This window comes from Schistocerca americana, chromosome 1 (assembly GCF_021461395.2).
Source record: "Schistocerca americana isolate TAMUIC-IGC-003095 chromosome 1, iqSchAmer2.1, whole genome shotgun sequence".
NCBI lineage: Eukaryota > Metazoa > Arthropoda > Insecta > Orthoptera > Acrididae > Schistocerca > Schistocerca americana.
In genome coordinates, this window is record NC_060119.1 from 425,577,828 (window position 1) to 425,598,501 (window position 20,674).

A 20,674-nucleotide genomic window follows, 5' to 3' on the forward strand; every position below is an offset into this window, starting at 1 on the left:
CTGACTGTTGGATTTCTGACTAGTTGTCCCTTTAGAAGGAGGTATGTGGACTTAGTTGGTGAAATTGTCATCTTAGTATTCCGGCACCAAAGTTGTACTGTTTCTATTGCTTGTTCTATTTTAGGCTCTATGCCTTTCGGCTTCAGCCGCCAACCAGTAGGAGGAGGTCATCGGCGTAGGCTATCACCTGTAGCACTTCATCACTTTGCTGTAGTTTGTCTAGTAGAGGTTCCACGTGGATGTCCCAAAACAGGGGACCTAGTACGGAGCCCTGGGGACATCCCTTAGTGATTATTTTTCTTACCCTTGTGCTAGGGGATGATAGCCAGACCTCCCGATCCTCACAATAGCTCCTCAGACACCCATATAGCGGCCCTGGACACTCCTTCTCCCGTAAATAGGAGAAGAGCGAAGGCCACCACAGGTTGTCGAAGGCGCCACTTATGTCCACCATGATGCCGACAACGTACTTGTACGGGGTAGAGCCACAGACCTCAGCCGCCAGGGCGATTGCGTCAGATGCTGAACGCCCAGGCCTGAAGCCGAATTGCCTGCTGCTCATCCCGCACAGCACTCGGTGCGCAGCCAGTCTGTCAGCCAGCAGTCTCTCCAGAACCTTCCCAAGCAGATCAAGCAGGCAGATTGGCCGGTAGGATTTTGTTTCTGCTGGGTCTTTGTCAGCTCCTTTCTTGATGATCACTACGTTCGCCCTCTTCCAAATTCGAGGGAACTTCTGCTGCCTAAGACATTCGTTATAAAGATGAGTTAGAGGGGCGACTATCTGGGGAGCCAGAAATTGCACCACCTCCGCCACAATGCCATCTGGCCCGGGAGCTTTCCCTATCTTCAGGGATTTTATATGGGCAGCTACCTCCTCTTCAGAGAAAGGGTAGACTGCCGTATCGTTTCCATATTCATTGCTGTTATAGTTCTCTCGCAGCTGCTGTTGTTCGTCTGTCTCTCCATCCGCTGTGTCACCAGGCAGCAGGGACTGGAGAAGGACCTCAGCAGTTTCCTGCCAAGACTCCGTCATCCCATCCCCACGCCTGACGGTTGAGAGCTCCATCGGAGAGCGGATTTTTTCCCGGACAAGCTTGTAGGGAACTCCCCAGGGGTCTAGAGCAAGTTGGTTTAGAACAAAGTGTTCCCAACTTTTGGATCTTACCTCACGTAGGTGTCTGTGGAAGTTTTCTTTCGCTTCCCGGTATAGTTGCAGCCGTCTTTGTCTTTCTAGCCAGACGACACTGCGCTGGTAGTGCCTCCTGAGCCTTCTGACAGACCGGCGCATCTCCTCTAGTTCAGCTGACCATGGTGACGGAGAGGCCGCTATGGCCTTCCTCCTAGTAGGTACAGCAGCCTTCACCGCTCGAGTTATTGTCACCATCAGTTCCTCAGCTCTGTTGTCAATGTCATAGTCCAGGTGTCCGTCACCTTCTGGTAGTGCAGGAATGTCGCACTCCCTAGCAAGTTTCTCCCAGTCGGCTCTTTTGTAATTATATTGCACCTCCCACCCCATGGCCCAGCAGCTCTCCCTGTCTCCCACACTGAAAGTAATGAGATTGTGGTCACTAGTGGTGGCGTTCTCTACCACTTCCCACTGCTGAATTAGGTACGCCGCGTTAGGCGTAGCCAAGGTCGCATCAATGTTTGTGCCTTGGTCACCTCCTGCCACATAGGTTGGAGGGTTTCCAGGCTTATTTACCACCACTAGCTGCGAGGCCATGATGACCTCTTCTGCCTTCTCTCCGTTTGGGTCCCTGGTGCCACTGTACCATAGGGGGGATTTAGCATTTATGTCGGCAGTTATAATTACTTTTCGCCCCCGCAACGCCATGATAACTGTGGTGAGGTGTGCCAGGTGTCTTTCGATGTCATCTCCATACTGAAAGTACATATTGATGAGGATAATGTTACCGGATGGAGATTGCAGCTCCACGACGTTGCAGTGGCTGGTTGTGAATTGTGTCAGAACTATGGCTCTTAGGATTTTGTTTGTTATAATTATTGCCGATCTTGGGTCTTCTCCTCTACTTATAACTTGCCATGTCGCGGCTGTGAAAGCTAGTTTTCCATTTAGGGAGTACGGCTCCTGCAGACAGATCAGGTCCAGTCTCCTCTCCTCCACCTCCCTACGTAGCTCCTGCATCACAAGTCTGCTGTTGTGGGCGTTTAGTTGTCCAATGGTGATTTTTGTCATTTAGTTTTTTTATGGAAAATATGTATGTATTCTGTCATTTGGCCAAGTCTTGTTCCAGTCAAACGTGATACGTCCATTTGCTAAAACTGCTTGTTCATATATATCGTTCAAGTCAAATTTTTCGCCATGTCTTTCAAAAACTTTCTTGAGTAAGTCCCGCAGGGCTCCGAAGTCGGTGGGGAGATTCACTGACTTAAGTTGGATTCTGTCTACCGCCTCCATTACCGAGAAGGTGACTCTCCTACCATATTCATGTCCCACCCGGACCACGTGTCTTAAGGCAGTGGTCAGGGTAGTCGGCTGCTCTAATCTTGCTAATTGCATAGTAAATTCGAGGTTTGGGTAGACTCTGACTGGGTCGATTGGTGGCAATCTCACGACAGGATCTTTCGTGTTTAGTTCACTAGAGCTAGTTATTTTATTTTCCTGGAGTGGTTGGTTTATGTTTCTGCTCTCTTTCGTTGGGATTGCCACCGTCTCTGTTGCAGGATGCCACTACCGTTGATCTTTAGTCGGCGTTGTCCCCCGGCTTTGGGAGGAGGGAGACATGACTGTAAGAGGATCAGTTTGAGTTCCTCTGTCAGTTGTGGTGGATTCCGTTTGAGTACTCGCATCATTGGTGATGACTGAGGCGTCAGTGAGCGATCTCAAAAATATCTTAAAGGCACTTGCTCTCATGGCATCCCTCCTCCTTTTGCTCGGGGATTTTCTTTTGGGCATCCTGTTCACTTTGGCTTGTTCAGCCATAGTCTATCCTCGAGATTAGCCTTTGCTCTAGAAGTCTGTAGGTGGGGCAGTTTCGCCCAGTGGCGCCGCAAGGTTTTTTGCCCCTTCTTTTACAAGGGATGCAGACTGTTGGAGCCCTACAATCTTTACGCACATGTCCATCCTCACCACATTTTGAGCAGGCCGACCCCCTGGTACAGTGCCTCAGAACGTGGTCGAGATCTCCGCAGTTGTGGCAACGCGATACCACAAGATAATCGCGTGTGTTCATGGCGTGAAAGCCAATATAGAGTTTGCCCATTGTAGTTATTTTCTTCCACATTTGAGCAGAGTTCTCAGCGACGTGGTGAACCACGTCACGGTCCCGAGGCCCTGATTTAAATCTGTTTAAAGTTTTCTTTGAATTCGTCTTCTGTCATTTCCTGGAAGTTTTGTGCCCTAATGGTTTCATGTATCTCCTCGTTTGTCATAATTGTTGGTACATCATATAGGATGACCAACGGGTTTCTTTTCCTCGGTGGCTCGCATTTGACCACCGAGTTTAGTTTAGCATTGTTTAGTAATTTAGCTTTGCCCTCTTCAGAGGCTACTTCTACAATTACAGAATTCCTACTTGGTTTAATCTTATTTATTTTGATCTTGTCTTTTATTGGATTTATTGTAGTGGTGAGCAGTTCCTGTATTTTTCTCACACTGGTGTCCTGCTCTTTTTGTTACTTTTGCAATCGTGTCCCTAGTTGCTTGTGGCTTTGGTGGCGCTTGTGCGACCACTCTCGCCCAGGTCTTAGCCGGTTGTTTTCGCAATCTTTCATTTTCCTTCTCTAATTCTTCAACACGGCCCTCGAGCTTGGCGTTGGCTATGGCCCACGCTGCCAACTCATTCTTGATTGTTGTTAGTGCCGCCTGGCTGATTTTACCGTTTTTAATATTTTGCTCAAGGAGCAAAGTAATTCTTGTGTGTCTTTGCAAAACGTTTTCTTCGTTTGCCTGTCCCGACTCGTCCTGAGGAGCAGGTACAGGCGTCACAGAAGCTCGCGATAGCGCACTCGAATCACTCGTCTCTGATGTCTCCATATTTGAACGAGTGATAAAAAGGGGGGTGGGAGCCCGTCTCTTGCCCCGGACCGGCTCCTCTGGCATGGGGGGGGGGGGGGAGTTCTGCAGCTCGCCCACCGACCTCGCCCCTAGTTCAAGGGCACTCCAGAGCTGCCGGGTTCAGCACGCTGTCGCCAGCGCACTGGTCCCCATCGATGGCCTCGTCATCGACGATTTCACACGACGCTCCTCGGCAACTGCACCCCGCACTCCGGAGAGGCGGATGCACCCCTCGCCCTTCGCCGCCTACTTGCCCGAGCTTCCACCTGAAGGCCAAGGGCCCACTCCTACTCAGGTGGTGGGTCGGCCCCCAGTCGTTCGGCGGTCTGGGCCCATCTAACCTAGCCCAGGCGATGTCACCACCTCCTGGGTTTGGCAGAACACGCCCCGGTTACCCAGGGGCGCTGCGAAGCACCCTTGCCGACTCGCGCCGTGATCCCACGCCGACAAACGAGGTCGCCGGCATGCAGAGCACCTGCTGGTCTGTGCCCTGCGAGCAGAAAGGGACTGGTGTTCGGTCCCTCGACACAGCTCCCCCTGTGCCATGCACCCTTCGCTTTCGCATCGGGTTGGGTCAGGAAGACAGAGATTGGAATACGTCAAGCAAATAATTGAGGACGTAAGTTGCAAGTGCTACTCTGAGATGAAGGGATTAGCACAGGAAAGGTTTTCGTCGCGGGCCGCATCAAACCAGTCAGTAGACTGATGAAAAAAAAAAAAAAAAATCTGCAACCAAAGCAGAGGTTTGCAAGGCACTCCAATGTTGCGGGGCACGGCATGGCGTGGTCTCATGTTACTAGGCGGAAGAAGTACAGTATGAGCTGGTATCAGGTTCCACCTTCTCACTTCCTTTCATGCCACACTAAGTACTGACAAGGACATATCGTCCATAACTTAGTTGTACGTTTCAAGACAAATAGGGCAGCAGATTAATGTCTCGTGAAAAGATCATTGCGACACTTTCTTTCCCCATGCATCACACACGTTTGGTTCGTTGATTCCGAGGAGGAACCAGACCGCGAGGTCTTCGGTCCCATCAGATTAGTTAAAGATGCGGAAGGAAGTCGGCCATGCCCTTTCTAAGGTACCAACACGGCATTTGCCTGATGCAATGTAGGGAAATCACGGAAAACCTAATTCGTGATTCCCGGACTCGGGTTTGAATGGCGAATGCGACTGCAGAGTGCTAACCACTGCGACACCTAGATCGGTGTACCATACACGGATCCAAACTGAGAAGGAAGGAGTTATAAATATTAGTGCAAGGAGAACCCTCCGCCACACATCGTAAGGTAGCTTGCAGAGTATAGATGTTGATGTAGGTGCAGGTATACGGTTCCAGTGTCGTCAAATCCTCTTTTAGTATATTGCCCGAGACAGCATTGTGGAAGTTATGCATTGTTATTAACGCTCACTAGTACGGTATGGAAATAACTGCTTAAACTCCGCAAGTGCTAATTTACGTATTTGGCTTTATATTCTTTTACGTGCTAAACGGCCTGCTCACATTGGTGACACACGATTCACATTGGTGACACCCGATCGCGATATTGTAGTATCAGTTTGTTTCTGACAGTATTGTTTAAATCAAGTAACACCCGGGAAGAGTATATAGCTGGGAGTCGAATAGCCAAACCGAGGAAAATAAATAAATCAAAAAACCATATTTTTTGACGCCAATGCTGCATGGAAACGACAGAATCTACAAAACGTTATCGCCGTAAGTCTTCGGTCATAAATACATTCACATACATCATGGGCTCCAGCACAACAAGAATAAATTTACGAAAAGTTCGCTAATGCACAAATATTTAAGGCGCAGTCAAATGAAAACGAGACAGATCGAAAAGAAGTAAGTAAACCATTTATTATTTCAGAAGTAATCGGCATAACTGTTAACATATTCATCTCACTGTGAGACAAGATATTCAATGCCTTCATGCAAAAACGTCTGCGATCTCCTAGAGAACCACGACTGTTCCCAGTCGTGCACCTCTTCGTCCGTAGGGCTCAGAAAATAAGGAAACGGCATCGAGAGCGTTCGCAACTGTATGGAGGATGTGTAAGTGCTTCGCAGCGAATCTTCTGCAGCTTAGGCAACAACAGGCACTCCAGCTCAGGGAAATTCATGATGCTCTTTTTCTTTGGCTGCAAGGACCCGCTCCCCATTGACGTTCTGGAATATGACGCCAAAATTAACGTGCATGGACACTTGGCAAAAATTGAATCTCGCTATGAAGTTCAAACGCCGAGGAATGTCGACGGGTGACATAATTCTGTTGCAGGATAATGCCACGCCCACATGTTAGGAAATGTTCTGGCGACTACGCTGGGAAGCCGTTACACATCCTCCTTCGAGTCCAGATCTTTCCCCATGCGATCTTCATATTTAGAAAGAGTTTTTTGGCCACTGATTTGCTTCGGACGCAGAGGCGTACACTTGAGTACCGTCATGGCTCCGTTGGCAGTCGCAAACAGTTTTCCATGACGGCCTTGACCGTTTAGTCTCACAATGGGATAAAGGCATTAACTGCTATGGGAATCACTTTTGTAATAGTAAATGGTTTAGAGTCTTTATGGATCTCCGTAAATTAATCGGTAAAAATGAAGTCTTATAGAATCAGTTTGCAGTCAGTTTGTCTGTCTGTTTGTTAAGATTCATTTCTCAAGAACAGGCAGACGTGTATAACCATGTCACATACTTATGTAGATGGTTCCTTGACGGCGTAAACAGTTAAGCTTCTAACAAGCGAAACCTCCTATCGCATCTCCCTCAGATTTAGCGGTAAAATGGCCCAGTGAAAAAACTGAACACAGATCAAGCATGAAAACAGGAAGAACGGGGACTGAACTATGAAAAAAGAAGCGATTTAGAAGCATTGAACGGTCCAAGCTCAAGATGTGCAACATCGAGCGAATTACAAGAACCACGGTGTCGTGACTGTGTGATCACGGTATTGGAGTGCAGAGCGGGAGATCCATATTCAAACCTCCTTTGTGTCACATTTTCTTCAAGAAATTATGAACTCTCCGTCCGCTCACTCCCGTTTCTGTTCTCCTTCTGTAGCTTTAAAAATTGTTGTACTATACATTGGTAACAGAATATGTGTCATGTGCTAAGATAATATTAACGTCGCAAGTAAATGTGATGAATAGTGAGAGCAGGCGAGATACTGCACAGACCTCTCACAGAAGTGAAAACAACTAATAGACGCGTGTGAACTACACTACAACAAAGGACTTCAAGAGCGAAAACTTTCAAAACGGACCGAAGAGCAATAAGATGCGGTACTTGAGTAGAACAAACGGGAGGTACGTACGCCTGGAAGTTCGTTACACCTCGCTGTTACAAACGGGCTTACACCACGACACTGATACATATATGAATACAACGAACTGACACATCAACGACGGGAGGACAGTTCATAATTTTATGAAAAAAATGTATATAGGCGCAAAGGAGATTTGAACACAGATATCACCCTTTGCAGTGCAACACTGTGACCACGTAACCACAACGCCGTCGCGGTTCAGATTCGCTCGACGTTGCACATCTTGAGCATGGATCGTTCACTGTTTCTATTTTGATTCTTTTTTCAAATTTCAGTATACCACCATCCTGTTTTTATGCTTGGTCTGTTTTCAGGATTTGATGGGCTGTCCACTGGATCTTTTTATGACTAAATCAGAGTGAGAGTTTCCCTTGTAAGTCAATGTCATCAAAAGATACTGCTATTTATACGACATATTTTGATAAACGCAAACTCATTAAAACCTAAAGAATACTTCTCGTTGAACTAGAATCATGAAATTTGGAAAAAGCGTTTCAAAGTAAAAGTAAAGGAATAATCAGAAAAAGAGTCAATTTGTAATTATGTCACACGAAATAATCATTTCTTTTGTCATTTGTTGTTTGACTTGAAACTTAAAATCTTGGAATTCCCAGGACTGATATCTTGCCAGTAAGTCGATAACAGGCAAAAATAATCAAGATTCTCGATTCCTGGGACGAATGTACTATCTTTACAGCCAATTAAGTTTGTACAGCACCCTTAAAGCGTGAGTCCTACTGAAATCTGGCAAATTTTTTTCCCATTTGTCTTGTTTTCATTTGACTGCCGCTTATGCAGTAAGCAACCAGCCACGGTCACTAAGTGTTCCGCGCATTAAATTTGCCATACAGCGGCGCTCCAACACTTGGAAAATTCTTAAAAAACATTCAACTAGATAAAGTGTGCACAAAAAAAGCTATATACAAAACAGGTAATAAGGAGCTCTCAAATTTATGAACCGAAAAATATGTCTCCATTAGGTTATGAATATCAGTAGAGGAACCACTAATCTTATATAAAACACTTTGTGAAATTCAGTAATAATAGACAGTTACAGAACCCCAGGATTTAACAACTTATTAAACAATGTTTTTCCTTCGTACTGGCAGTGAAGCAGTAACCACCACGAAAACGCCACAAAGGGCAAACAATCCTGCAACTATATGGACCGACAGAATGATACTTGGCAATTTAAACAACGGTTAGCTGCAGTCACACAAGCCACTCGACAGAAACCTTTACTGCAAAACGTTTCTAGCAGAATTTGTTCTTCTTCGGCTCTCCACTCGCGGTGACGCGACGGAGGGAAGCAACAGCCGGCGCTGGACAGGCAGATGCCATCAATCTGCCACTAGCCGCAGCCTTCAGGCGAAAACGAGCTGGGATTTGGGGTCTGATCAGTTAAGCCGTCGGCACACGGGACGAGGCAGCTAACGTTGACGTGCACGCAAGGGATGTCCTACGTCACGAGACACAGCGCCATCGACATACGGCATGAGGTAATTAACGTGATTTTGCGCTCTCAGCGCTCTCCAGCGTCAGCTTTATTTTGTCTGAAAATCATACAAATATAGACGGTCGTGGGATTCCTTGTTTAGCTCCATTAAAACGCACGTTTTCTCACTAGTCCATATGCTGGTCGTGTTGTTCTGTCTGTGGTATACATACATAAAAACTTCGTTATCAGTGAACATTTAATAAGACAAAAGTAAAGATACTTGTCCATGTCAGCTTACTAGCTTCACCAGATCGAACAAACTCACTCCTGACCGAAGAACGCACTTATATCTACATAACGTTAAGTATTACAGAAATCATTTATATTAAGTTCGTAGGAACGTCACACAACCTTTTGGAAAACGTGAAGGCGAAGAAAAAAAAATTGGTTAAAAAAGGACTCTAACCCTACAACGACCTAATCTCTGAACTGTAACGTAGTGCCTCTACACAGTAAGCTAGGCCGAACCTTCGTTAAAAAGTCTATGGATTGTATCTTATAGTCTTCTACAGAGTTTTATAGCAGTATGTTATTAATTTACTTTTAGTTACAAACAATCCAATCAAGAATGACACGCTTTTAACGTGCCGCCGGCCGCGGTGGTCTCGCGGTTCTAGGCGCGCAGTCCGGGACCGTGCGACTGCTACGGTCGCAGGTTCGAATCCTGCCTCGGGCATGGATGTGTGTGATGTCCTTAGGTTAGTTAGGTTTAAGTAGTACTAAGTTCTAGGGGACTGATGACCACAGCAGTTGAGTCCCATAGTGCTGAGAGCCATTTGAACCATTTTTTTTTTACGTGCCGTTGACTTGAAACAGCTTACTCTGATAACACGTGAGCTATAACGCGATATTAAGTAAATTGGTAAATTCTTCAACTAGCAATATGATGCTTCCCCTAGTTTTACAAGCAACATGTCGCACCAGTAACGATTCGTTCTCGAGACATTCAATGTGCTGGTGCATTGAAACAGCATATATCCATGGGGTATAAACTATAACATAAAACCCACTGAATACGGGCTTCTACTTAACAAGACAATATTGGTGTCGTGGTTTTTCCTGCCTCGAGTTTTCTGCTTGTAACGTTGGGAGCATTCTTGATTCCAATTGGATTCTGCTTTGAGTGTCAAGTCTCCGACATATCGCAGAACTTATTTTATGTTTCCATGGCGAAATGGTTCCTCAGACTGAAACAGCAGGAAGTGAAGTCACAAAAGTCGCACCACGTCAACGTTAGCTGTCTCGTCCTCTGCGCCGACAGCTTTCCAGTGTCCCAACTGAGTCTCCTTCAACGGTGCCCCCAGTTGGTAGGAGACAAAATTAAGTGTTGTATTTGGTTAATGATGACAAAACTAACCTCGTTTATTCTTCTTAATACATGCTACCAGTTCCAAAACCACGTGGTGTCTTCTTCAGGCCCTGAGTGTATCCTACCATCCACAACCGTTTCCATGTGCAACGAACAGAATCGTATATTTTGTATATACATAAATGATCAGGCAGACAGGGTGGGCAGCAATCTGCAGTTGATCGCTGATTAAGCTGAAATGTACAGGAAAGTATCGAAGGTATGTGACTGTAGGTTCATACATGATGATCTAGACAAAATTCCTAGTTGGTGAGATGAATGGGAGCTGGCTATTAATGTAGAAAACCGTAGGTTTATGCTGTTGAGTAGGAAAAACAAACCTGTAATGTTCGGATACAGCATTAGTAGTGTTCTGCTCGACACAGTTACGAATTTTAAATAACTGGGCGTATCGTTGCGAAGCGGTATGAAATGGGACGAGCACTTGTGGACTGTGGTAAGGAAGGCGAATGTTCCACTGCGGTTTATTGGGAAAAATTTAGGAAAGTGTGGTTCATCTGTAAAAGAGACTGCATGTACGACGCTGGTGCGATCTACTCTTGAGCACTGCTCGACTGTTTGGGATCCGCACCGGGTTGCATTGAAAGAAGACATAGAAGCAGTGCAGAGACGAACTGCTAGATTTGTTACCGGTAGGGTCTATCAGCATGCAAGGCTTTCGGATGTGTGGAATTCCTGGAGAGAAGAAGACATTCATTTCGAAGAACACTACTGAGAAACTTTAGAGAACCGGCGTTTGAATGTGACTGCGTGACGATGCTACTGACCAACATACATTTCGCGTAGGGACCACGGAGATCAGATACAAAAAATTAGGGCTCATACGGTGGCATACAGATAGTCGCTTTTTTCTCGGTATATCTGCGAGTGGAACAGGTAAGGAAACGACTAGTTGTAGTACAGGGCACACTCCGCGACGCACCGTACGGTGGCTTTCGGAGTATGTATGTAGATGTAGATGTAGATGCACTCTTCTTCTAAGTAAAAATTCCTACCGTTCAGGAAAGTTATCCAAACAATGCTGCAATTTCATTATTGATTATAGTAGAAAATGCAGTGAGTTGCTGAGAAACCTGTCTATAAACACTGACTGACGGCCGGTTGCACAGTATTCGTTTTCTGCTCAATATATCTGTGCTCAGATTATCTACACAGCGTTACTTCCGTCGACATACGAAGATGAAATCAGAGGTTTGCAATTCTTGTATCGTGTTCTTCTATATGTCTGGCATACGATTAAGGTTAAGTAGCCTCAGTCGCCATGTAACGCTTTGAAACTGTGCAAGAGATTTGTTAACTCAGACATATGCTACGTACAGTGTAACAGTTATTAAACTACGTAAAATAAAATCGTCATACCTTCCCAGCCATTTGCATTTGACGTTCAAATTGCACGGTTGGCTGCGCGGCGTGATAAGAATTAGTACGCGCTGTATGGTTTGGTTTAGCGACGAAGCCCATTTTCATTTGGATGGGTTCGTCAATAAGCGGAATTGGCAGATTTGGGGAAATGAGAATCTGCATATCGCGATCGAGAAGTCTCTTCACCCTCAACGGGTAACTGTGTGGCGTGCAATGTCCAGTCACGGATTAATCGGTGCGATATTCCTTGATGGCACGGTGACTACCGAACGGTACGTGAAAGTTTTGGAAGATGATTTCATATCCATTCTCCAAAGTGACCCTAATTTCGAAAAAATGTTTTTCATGCAAGGTGAAGTTCGACACCATCGTAGCAGAAGAGTATTTCATATCCTGGAGGTGCACTTTGGAAACCTCATTCTGGCTCTGGGGTACCCATGGGTCTCGATTTTCCGCCATATTCTCCTGATCAGAACACATGGGACTCCTCTTTGTGGGGCTATATTAAAGATAACGTGTACGACAACAACACCAAAACCAGTGTTGAGCTGAAAACAGCCATTCAGGAGGTCATTGACACCATCGATGTTCAAACACTTCAGCGGGTCATGCAGAATTTCACTATTCGTCTGCGCCACATGATCGCCAATGATGACAGGCATATTGAACACGTCATAAACGAAATCCGAATATCTGTAGTGAGGTTTACTTGTTGAATAAAGTGCGTGCAAGTCGTAGCTTGTAATTAATTTATGATTTTTTCATATAGTTCAATAATTGTCACCTTGTATAGAAAAAAGTAATAAAATCTAAAGTGTCTCGTTGGCGTGCATACAAAGTGCTTGTGAGCCATGGAACCTTAGCTAAGGTCTCAGTGCCAGTGAAGTAAGTTTTCGGACTTTTGTCCGCAATGTCGTCATGGCCTGTCAGTCATCAGCCGTTATCCTTTGATCCGTCTAAAAGGGATACAAGGAGATGGAAGTAATAGTGAAACACTCTGGATGTTCACATTAGTGTCAGAAGCAATTTGAAGAGGTGAGTGATTATATGTATATTATTTCTTGCTTCCCTTCTATCAACAGTTTATCACAGTTCGCTGGAGCAACGAAGGGTACTTAGGAAGTACAAATAGTTATGGAATAAGTTTTATGCTCAAGAAATGTGACGGTTTTGGAGAATGTAAAACTACTCTACAAAAATATCCATGGATTACGCAGAGATCCTGTGAAACTCAGTTCGCTCGATTCCTTTTTGGGATCCATAGCACTGTAGACTACAACGCTCAGACTGATGTCGCGTTGCTTTACTTCAGGAAGGTATTTGACACCGTCCTGCAGTGCAATTTATCGGTAAAAAAGAGCTTACCGATTACAGGACCAGACTTCCTTGCTGGCAGGATTCAACATAACGCTCTTGACGGAATAAAATTGACAGATGTCAAAGTAATTTCCAGAGTACCGCAAGGAGACGTGGTAGGAACATCACTGTTTACAATCTACATAAGTGGTCTATAAGAAAGTGTCGAATGCTCTTTAATACTGTTCACAGATGATGTGGTTGTCTATAAGAAAGCAGCAACCCCAGAAGACAATACAGATTTGCAGAATAACCTATAGAAAAGTGATGAATGGTACAGGTTCTGGCAGTTGATCGTAAAAGTCAATAAACGCAAATTATTGAGCATACATAGGAAAATAAGTCCACTACTGTACAACTACACTATTGATGACAAATTGCTGGAAACAGTATTTACCGTCAAATATCTAGGAGTAACTATCCAGAGTGATTTTAAGTGTAATGATCATGTGAAAGAAATAGCAGGAAAAGCAGATGCTCCTCATAGGAGGAATCTTGAGGAAACATAATTCATCAAAGAAAGAAGTTCCTTACACGGCGCTTCTTCGACCGATTCCTAATTAGCATTCATCAGTCTGGTATCCTTACCAAGTAGGACTGACAAAAGAGAGAACGAGAAGGAAAAGACCCAACGAAGAGCTGCGCGTTTCCTCACCGGGGCGCCGACCGCTACACAGATGCTCAATGAACTCCAATGGCAGACGCTTCACGAGAGGCGTTGTGCTTCACGGAGAGCTTTAGTGTTGAAATTTGAAGAACGCACTTTGTGGCAAGAGTCGGATAACATATTACTTTCGCTCAAATGCATTTCACGAAATGACCAAATGATCACGATGAGAAATTAAAGCCAATAGAGAGGTTTACCGACAGTCATTCTTCCCACGACCCATTCGCGAGTGGAACAGGGAAAGGGGGGGGGGGATCAGTTAGTGGCAACAGGCTTGTGGAGAACTGATAAAGATGTAGATGTAATGCACATTGTAATTTATTTTCTCTGTTGTTCAGTACTTTGTCATATTTACTCACGTACAGATGTACAACAGTTAGTAAACATTACAGCATGCGCTTTACAAAGCGGCGATTGGAAAACAGCTATTTTGAACAGATTCACCCATACAAATTATTGTGGAAGTCACATGACAGCTGTTGTGCAGCTGATAGGACACGTTAGTTCATCTCGCGTGTTCACCTTTCTACACCTCACGCTTCACCCAACCCCATAAACAAAAATCAAAGGGCGTAGGGTCTGGCAAACTTGATGGCCAGTTAACTTCTCTACGACAACCACTCTTGGGATTAGGGTAGTTGAGGCTGAGATGTTCCCTCAAACGTACGGTATGATGTGGAGGGGCTCCGTTACGCTGGAAGGTCATCGCAGACCACGTGGCCAAAGAAATGTCCTCAAGGTGTTCAAGAAAATGTTTTTCCAAAAAAGAAATCAACTCTCTCCAGTCATTTGTTCTTATAAAATAATTGGACCTGTGAATGTGTTACCGAACATGCAGCAACAAACATTAATCCTAAAACGAACTTGGTAATCGCCCCCACTGGAGCGTGTCCAGTTTCTTGAGACCATCAATGATTATTTCATAGGTTATTGGTTACATTTCGTGTAAACTTGGCTTCATCCGTGAATAGTATTAATGGGTGCAAATGTCCATTGCTATTTAACCAGTGACAAAATCAAAGTCGTATGGCATTGTCACTAAAGTGAAGACTGTGGATCCGCTGTCTGTGAAGTGGGCCCAAGTTTTTCACTTTTAATGTCCGCCATACACTTGTTCTTGGCAAAATGACACCTGTAGAAAGTCGCCGTTTGCTGGTGGTAGGACTGCGATGCATCGTTTCAGTAATGTGTAGCTGTTCTTCATTAGGTTGTCGAAATTCACACTGAGAAGAATGTGGGAGCTTGGAAGAATATCTGTTCACGCAGAGTGCTGAGAACCCTGGTAAACACTCAGCAATCAGGAATTCGACGTGTCGGAAAACGCTAACCGTATTCTTCGACAGCAGCGCGAGCACTACCATTGCAGATGCCGTAAACATACACCATATGCGAATTTTCTTCTTTAGTGTTAAAGGGTCGCGTTTTAGCCAGCGCGTCTACAAATACAGTTAACCGATTCTCCTCTCTCATAGATTCTCTATCCACAACACTGCTTCACTCACAATACACTATAGGCAACTGCGCGTTCAACGGACTATTTTGAATGCAGAAAGACATTCTGAGAAAAGAGGCTGAAAACGTGTGCTAGAACAAAACGTCAAAGGGGTTAGATGGGCAAGACACGTATGTGCACATCACTACCACCAATAAAATATACGTTAAATGCGGTCTATCTTAGAAACCAGTCTGAACACATGAACGGTTTTGCTTCAAATGAGCTTTCATGCATATCACTGAATACTGAACATTCCTCCAGGGACACCATGTATACGTTAATGACTTAGTGGATAACAGTGGCTACTACATGAAGGTTAGATGGCCTATGGCAAGTACAGAAAGGGCAACAGCCTCAAAGGGTGCGGGGCAAAGTCAGGACATGCGGGGACCAAGCAGAAATCGGTATTGTAATTGTAAACGGTCGAAGCTGCATTGGTAAAGTACCGGAACTTCAAGCGCTGACAGAAAGCACCGAAGCTGAAATCGTTATAGGTACGGAAAGCTGGTTAAAGCCTGAGATAAATTCTTCCGAAATTTTTACAAAGGCACAGACGGTGTTTAGAAAGGATAGATTGCATGCAACCGGTGGTGGCGTGTTTGTCGCTGTTAGTAGTAGTTTATCCTGTAGTGAAGTAGAAGTGGATAGTTCCCATCAATTATTATGGGTGGAGGTTACACTCAACAACCGAGCTAGGTTAATAATTGGTTCCTTCCACCGACCTCCCAACTCAGCAGCATTAGTAGCAGAACAACTGACAGAAAATCCTGAATACATTTCACATAAATTTTCTCAGCATGTTATAGTCTTAGGTGGAGATTTCAATTTACCAGATATAGACTGGGATACTCCGATGTTTAGGACGGGTGGTATGGACAGAGCATCGAGTGACATTATACTGAGTGCACTATCCGAAAATTGCATCGAGCAATTAAACAGAGAACCGATTCGTGGAGATAACATCTTCGACCTACTAATAATAAAAGGACCCGAACTTTTCGACTCTGTTAGCGCAGAACAGTGAATCAGAGATCATAAGGCCGTTGCAGCATCCCTGAATATGGAAGTAAATAGGAATATAAAAAAGGGAGGAAGGCTTATCTGTTTAGCAAGAGTATTAGAAGGCAGATTTCAGACTACTTAACAGATCAAAACGAAAATTTCTGTTCCGACACTGACAATGTTGAGTGTTTATGGAAAAACTTCAAGGCAATCGTAAAATGCGTTTTAGACAGATAAGTGCCGAATAAAACTGTGAACGACAGGAAAAAAACACCCACCGTGGTTCAACAACAAAATTAGGAAACTACTGCGAAAGCAAAGAGAGCTTCACTGCAAGTTTAAACGCAGCCAAAACCTCTCAGACAAACAGAAGCTAAACAATGTCAAAGTTAACGTAAGGAGGTCTATCCGTGTAGCGTTCAGTGAATTCGAAAGTAAAATTCTATGTACCGACTTGACAGAAAATCCTAGGAAGTTCTGGTCTTACGTTAAATCAGTAAGTGACTCGAAACAGCATTTACAGACACTCCGGAACGATGATAGCATTGAAACAGAGGATGACACGCGTAAAGCTGAAATACTAAACACCTTTTTCAAAAGCTGTTTGACAGAGGAAGACCCCACTGCAGTTCCTTCTCTAAATCCTCGCACAAACGAAAAAAAGGCTGACATCGAAATAAATGTCCAAGGAATAGAAAAGCAACTGAAATCATTCAACAGAGGAAAGTCCACTGGACCTGACGGGATACCAATTCGATTCTACACAGAGTACGCGAAAGAACATGCCCCCTTTCTAACAGCCGTGTACCGAAAGTCTCTAGAGGAACGGAAGGTTCCAAATGATTGGAAAAGAGCACAGGTAGTCCCAGTCTTCAAGATGGGTCGTCGAGCAGATGCGCAAAACTATAGACCTATATTTCTGACGTCGATCTGTTGTAGAATTTTAGAACATGTTTTTTGCTCACGTATCATGTCGTTTCTGGAAACCCAGAATCTAATCTGTATTAATTAACATGCATTCCGGAAACAGCGATCGTGTGAGACCCAACTCGCTTTATTTGTTCATGAGACACAGATAATATGAGATACAGGCTCCCAGGTAGATGCTATTTTCCTCGCCTTCCGGAAGGCGTTCGATACAGTTCCGCACTGTCGCCTGATAAAGAAAGTAAGAGCCTACGGAATATCAGACCAGCTGTGTGGCTGGATTGAAGAGTATTTAGCAAACAGAACACAGAATGTTGTTATGAATGGAGAGACGTCTACAGACGTTAAAGTAACATCTGGCGTGCCAAAGCGGAGTGTTATGGGACCATTGCTTTTCACAATATATATAAATGACCTAGTAGATAGTGGCGGAAGTTCCATGCGGCTTTTCGCGGATGATGCTGTAGTATACAGAGAAGTTGCAGCATTAGAAAATTGTAGCGAAATTCAGGAAGATCTGCAGCGGATAGGCACTTGGTGGAGGGAGTGGCGACTGACCTTTAACGTAGACAAATGTAACGTATTGCGAATACATAGAAAGAAGGATCCGTTATTGTATGATTATATGATAGCAGAACAAACACTGGTAGCAGTTACTTCTGTAAAATTTCTGGGAGTACGCGTGCGGAACGATTTGAAGTGGAATGATAATTAAAAATTAATTGTTGGTAAGGCGGGTACCAGGTTGAGATTCATTGGGAGAGTCCTTAGAAAATGTGGTCCATCAACAAAGGGGGTGGCTTACAAAACACTCGTTCGACCTATACATGAGTATTGCTCATCAGCGTGGGATCCGTACCAGGTCGGTTTGACGGAGGAGATAGAGAAGATCCAAAGAAGAGCGGCGCGTTTCGTCACAGGGTTATTTGGTAACCGTGATAGCGTTACGGAGATGTTTAGCAAACTCAAGTGGCAGACTCTGCAAGAGAGGCGCTCTGCATCGCGGTGTAGCTTGCACGCCAGGTTTCGAGAGGGTGCGTTTCTGGATGAGGTATCAAATACATTGCTTCCCCCTACTTATACCTCGCGAGGAGATCACGAATGTAAAATTAGAGAGATTCGAGCGCGCACGGAGGCTTTCGGGCAGTCGTTCTTCCCGCGAATCTTACGCGGCTGGAACCGGAAATGGAGGTAATGACAGTGGCATGTAAAGTGCCCTTCGCCACACACTTGCGGAGTATAAATGTAGATGTATAAGCTAGTCACGTATGATACTGTTGTCTATAGGTTTGTAGCAACGCCAATAAACTGTAGTGAAATGTGGGAAGAACTGCAGAGGATCGAAAACTGTAGTACGGATTGGTAGTTTATCATGGACGTAAACAGATCTAATATATTTTTCATTAATAGGCGAGGAGGTCCATTTCTGTTCATTTGCAGTATTGCTGATGCATCAGTGGAAACAGTAACAATTGAAATTACAATCTATCGAGATGATCTAAAGTGAAAACGACCTCCTTTAACTTTTGTTGTCCTGTTGTTCTCAGCTGCAATTAATAGTGTGTTTGATAACTGTGACGTTTGTGCGTCTGCATCAAACTGAATAAAATAAGTTTTATCATGCCACTGATGACGCTTTTCAAAAGATAAATAAGGGATCAGAAAATTGGTTTCACACAATTTCATATAGACGGTACGGTCGTCTCAATTGAAAATGTCGGCGGAAGGAAGTGGTAGCCCACGAGAGTTTTTAGTAGTTTTGGGTTATTACGTGTTATGCGTTTGAATAAATCTGTTAACATTTTATGACAATGGATTTATTTTAACTTGTTCTACGAAATTTTACACTACATTTTAGCTATTCATGTGCCGCGTGATTTCTACAAAGTCTCTGAAAACTGTTTAGTCGTAACATTGTCCGTAATATTGTGGATTGAATCCTGTCCCCATCAAAAAGTACGTGAAATGAATGGGTGTACAAAGGAGCAGGCACTGCGGCGACTACAGCTGTCATGAAATACGTGAAATGTATTCGCAATAGCGAATTTGGACAACCATGTTCATAGAAACGCTGCATCGTAATTGGGATAACACAGGCACAGCAACATCATATTTATCCTTCTAGACCAGGCAAGCGACTTTCAAGTAAAATGTCTCCCTGTCTGAGAATATACATTATGAATGTACGAGTACAGGTAGTAAACTCATGGTTGACGACATGGAAGCTTTCGTCAGGCCGCGAGTCGTGCTGGGATAGCCAAATGGTGATATGACTATTCGTGATAAGCGTGATATCCGGGTTCGAGTAATGGTCCAGCAAATATTTCTACTGAATCCATTCCATTATACAGCTGATGGTTGTCCATATTCGCAATTGCGAATCTATTTAACCCTTTAATGTGCTTGTATACAATTTAGCTGGTACCATTTTAGCAATCGATATAGCTTGTGACAGAGAAGCATTTGCAGCTGTTGTTCCTGTCGGAAATGAATCGCCGGTGAGGTCGACTGTAAGTTACCAAAGGTCGCTTCACTAACCAAGAAGTCCTATCCAAGGATTGGTGTGAATCACTGACCCACAGTTGGCAACACTTCCATTTGTTCCCGAAACTAAGTGTTTTCTACTTTAAATTTTAGGTTGTGTAGCCCCCACGGAATCTAATTTATTATACCCTATTGCACGCAATCTGAATCTTTATGTTTTCAGTGTCCTCTTGTCCATGAGATTCAGACTCACAACCGGTACACGTGCCTCAGTATCTACAAAAATTTATGCCACTTCTTATTTATCTAAGAATCAATCAACAATCTGTCTCTGCGTATATTTCTACAGCACTGCAATTTTCTAGGAGCGCGCTTCCTAACGATTTCAGATGTGTTACGACCCGTGGCTCTACCCTTCATTCGATCCCTGCGAAACCCTACATTTCAGCAGGATAATGCACGACCGCATGTTGCAGGTCTTGTACAGGCCTTTCTGGATACAGAAAGTGTTCGACTGCTGCCCCGGCCAGCACATTCTCCAGATCTCTCACTAATTAAAAACGTCTGGTCAATGGTGGCGGGCAACTGGCTCATCACAGTACGCCATCCAAGCTCTGTTTGACTCAATGCCCAGGCGTATCAAGGCCGTTATTACGGCCAGAGTAGGTTGTACTTGGCACTGATGTCTCAGAATCTATGCAACCAAATTGCGTGAAAAAGTAATCACATGTCAGTTCTAGTATAATATATGTGTCCAATGAATATCCGTTTATCATCTGCATTTCTTCTTGGTGTAGCAATTTTAATGGCCAGTAGTGTAGATAAAAGGGCTTGTGAGTCCAGACGTGTCAACATGAACTGTCAGGAACCTGTTGTTAGCAGTGGGACTATGGGCACGCACACCGCTAGCCCGTCTTCCACTCACGCAACAGCATCGAAGTGCACAGCTCTACTGACGCCATCAGACGATCGCTTGGAAGATGGAATGGCGCGCCGTGGTCTTCAGCGATGAATGCAGATTCTGCGTGCCCGGAAAAGACTGTCGTTTCCACATACAACTTAGATATGGTGATCGCTGTCTTGCAGAGTCCATGACACACCGGCCACAAAGCAGGCTTTGCGGTCTGGAGTGCGATAAGCTGCAACTCTCGTTTATCTTTGACG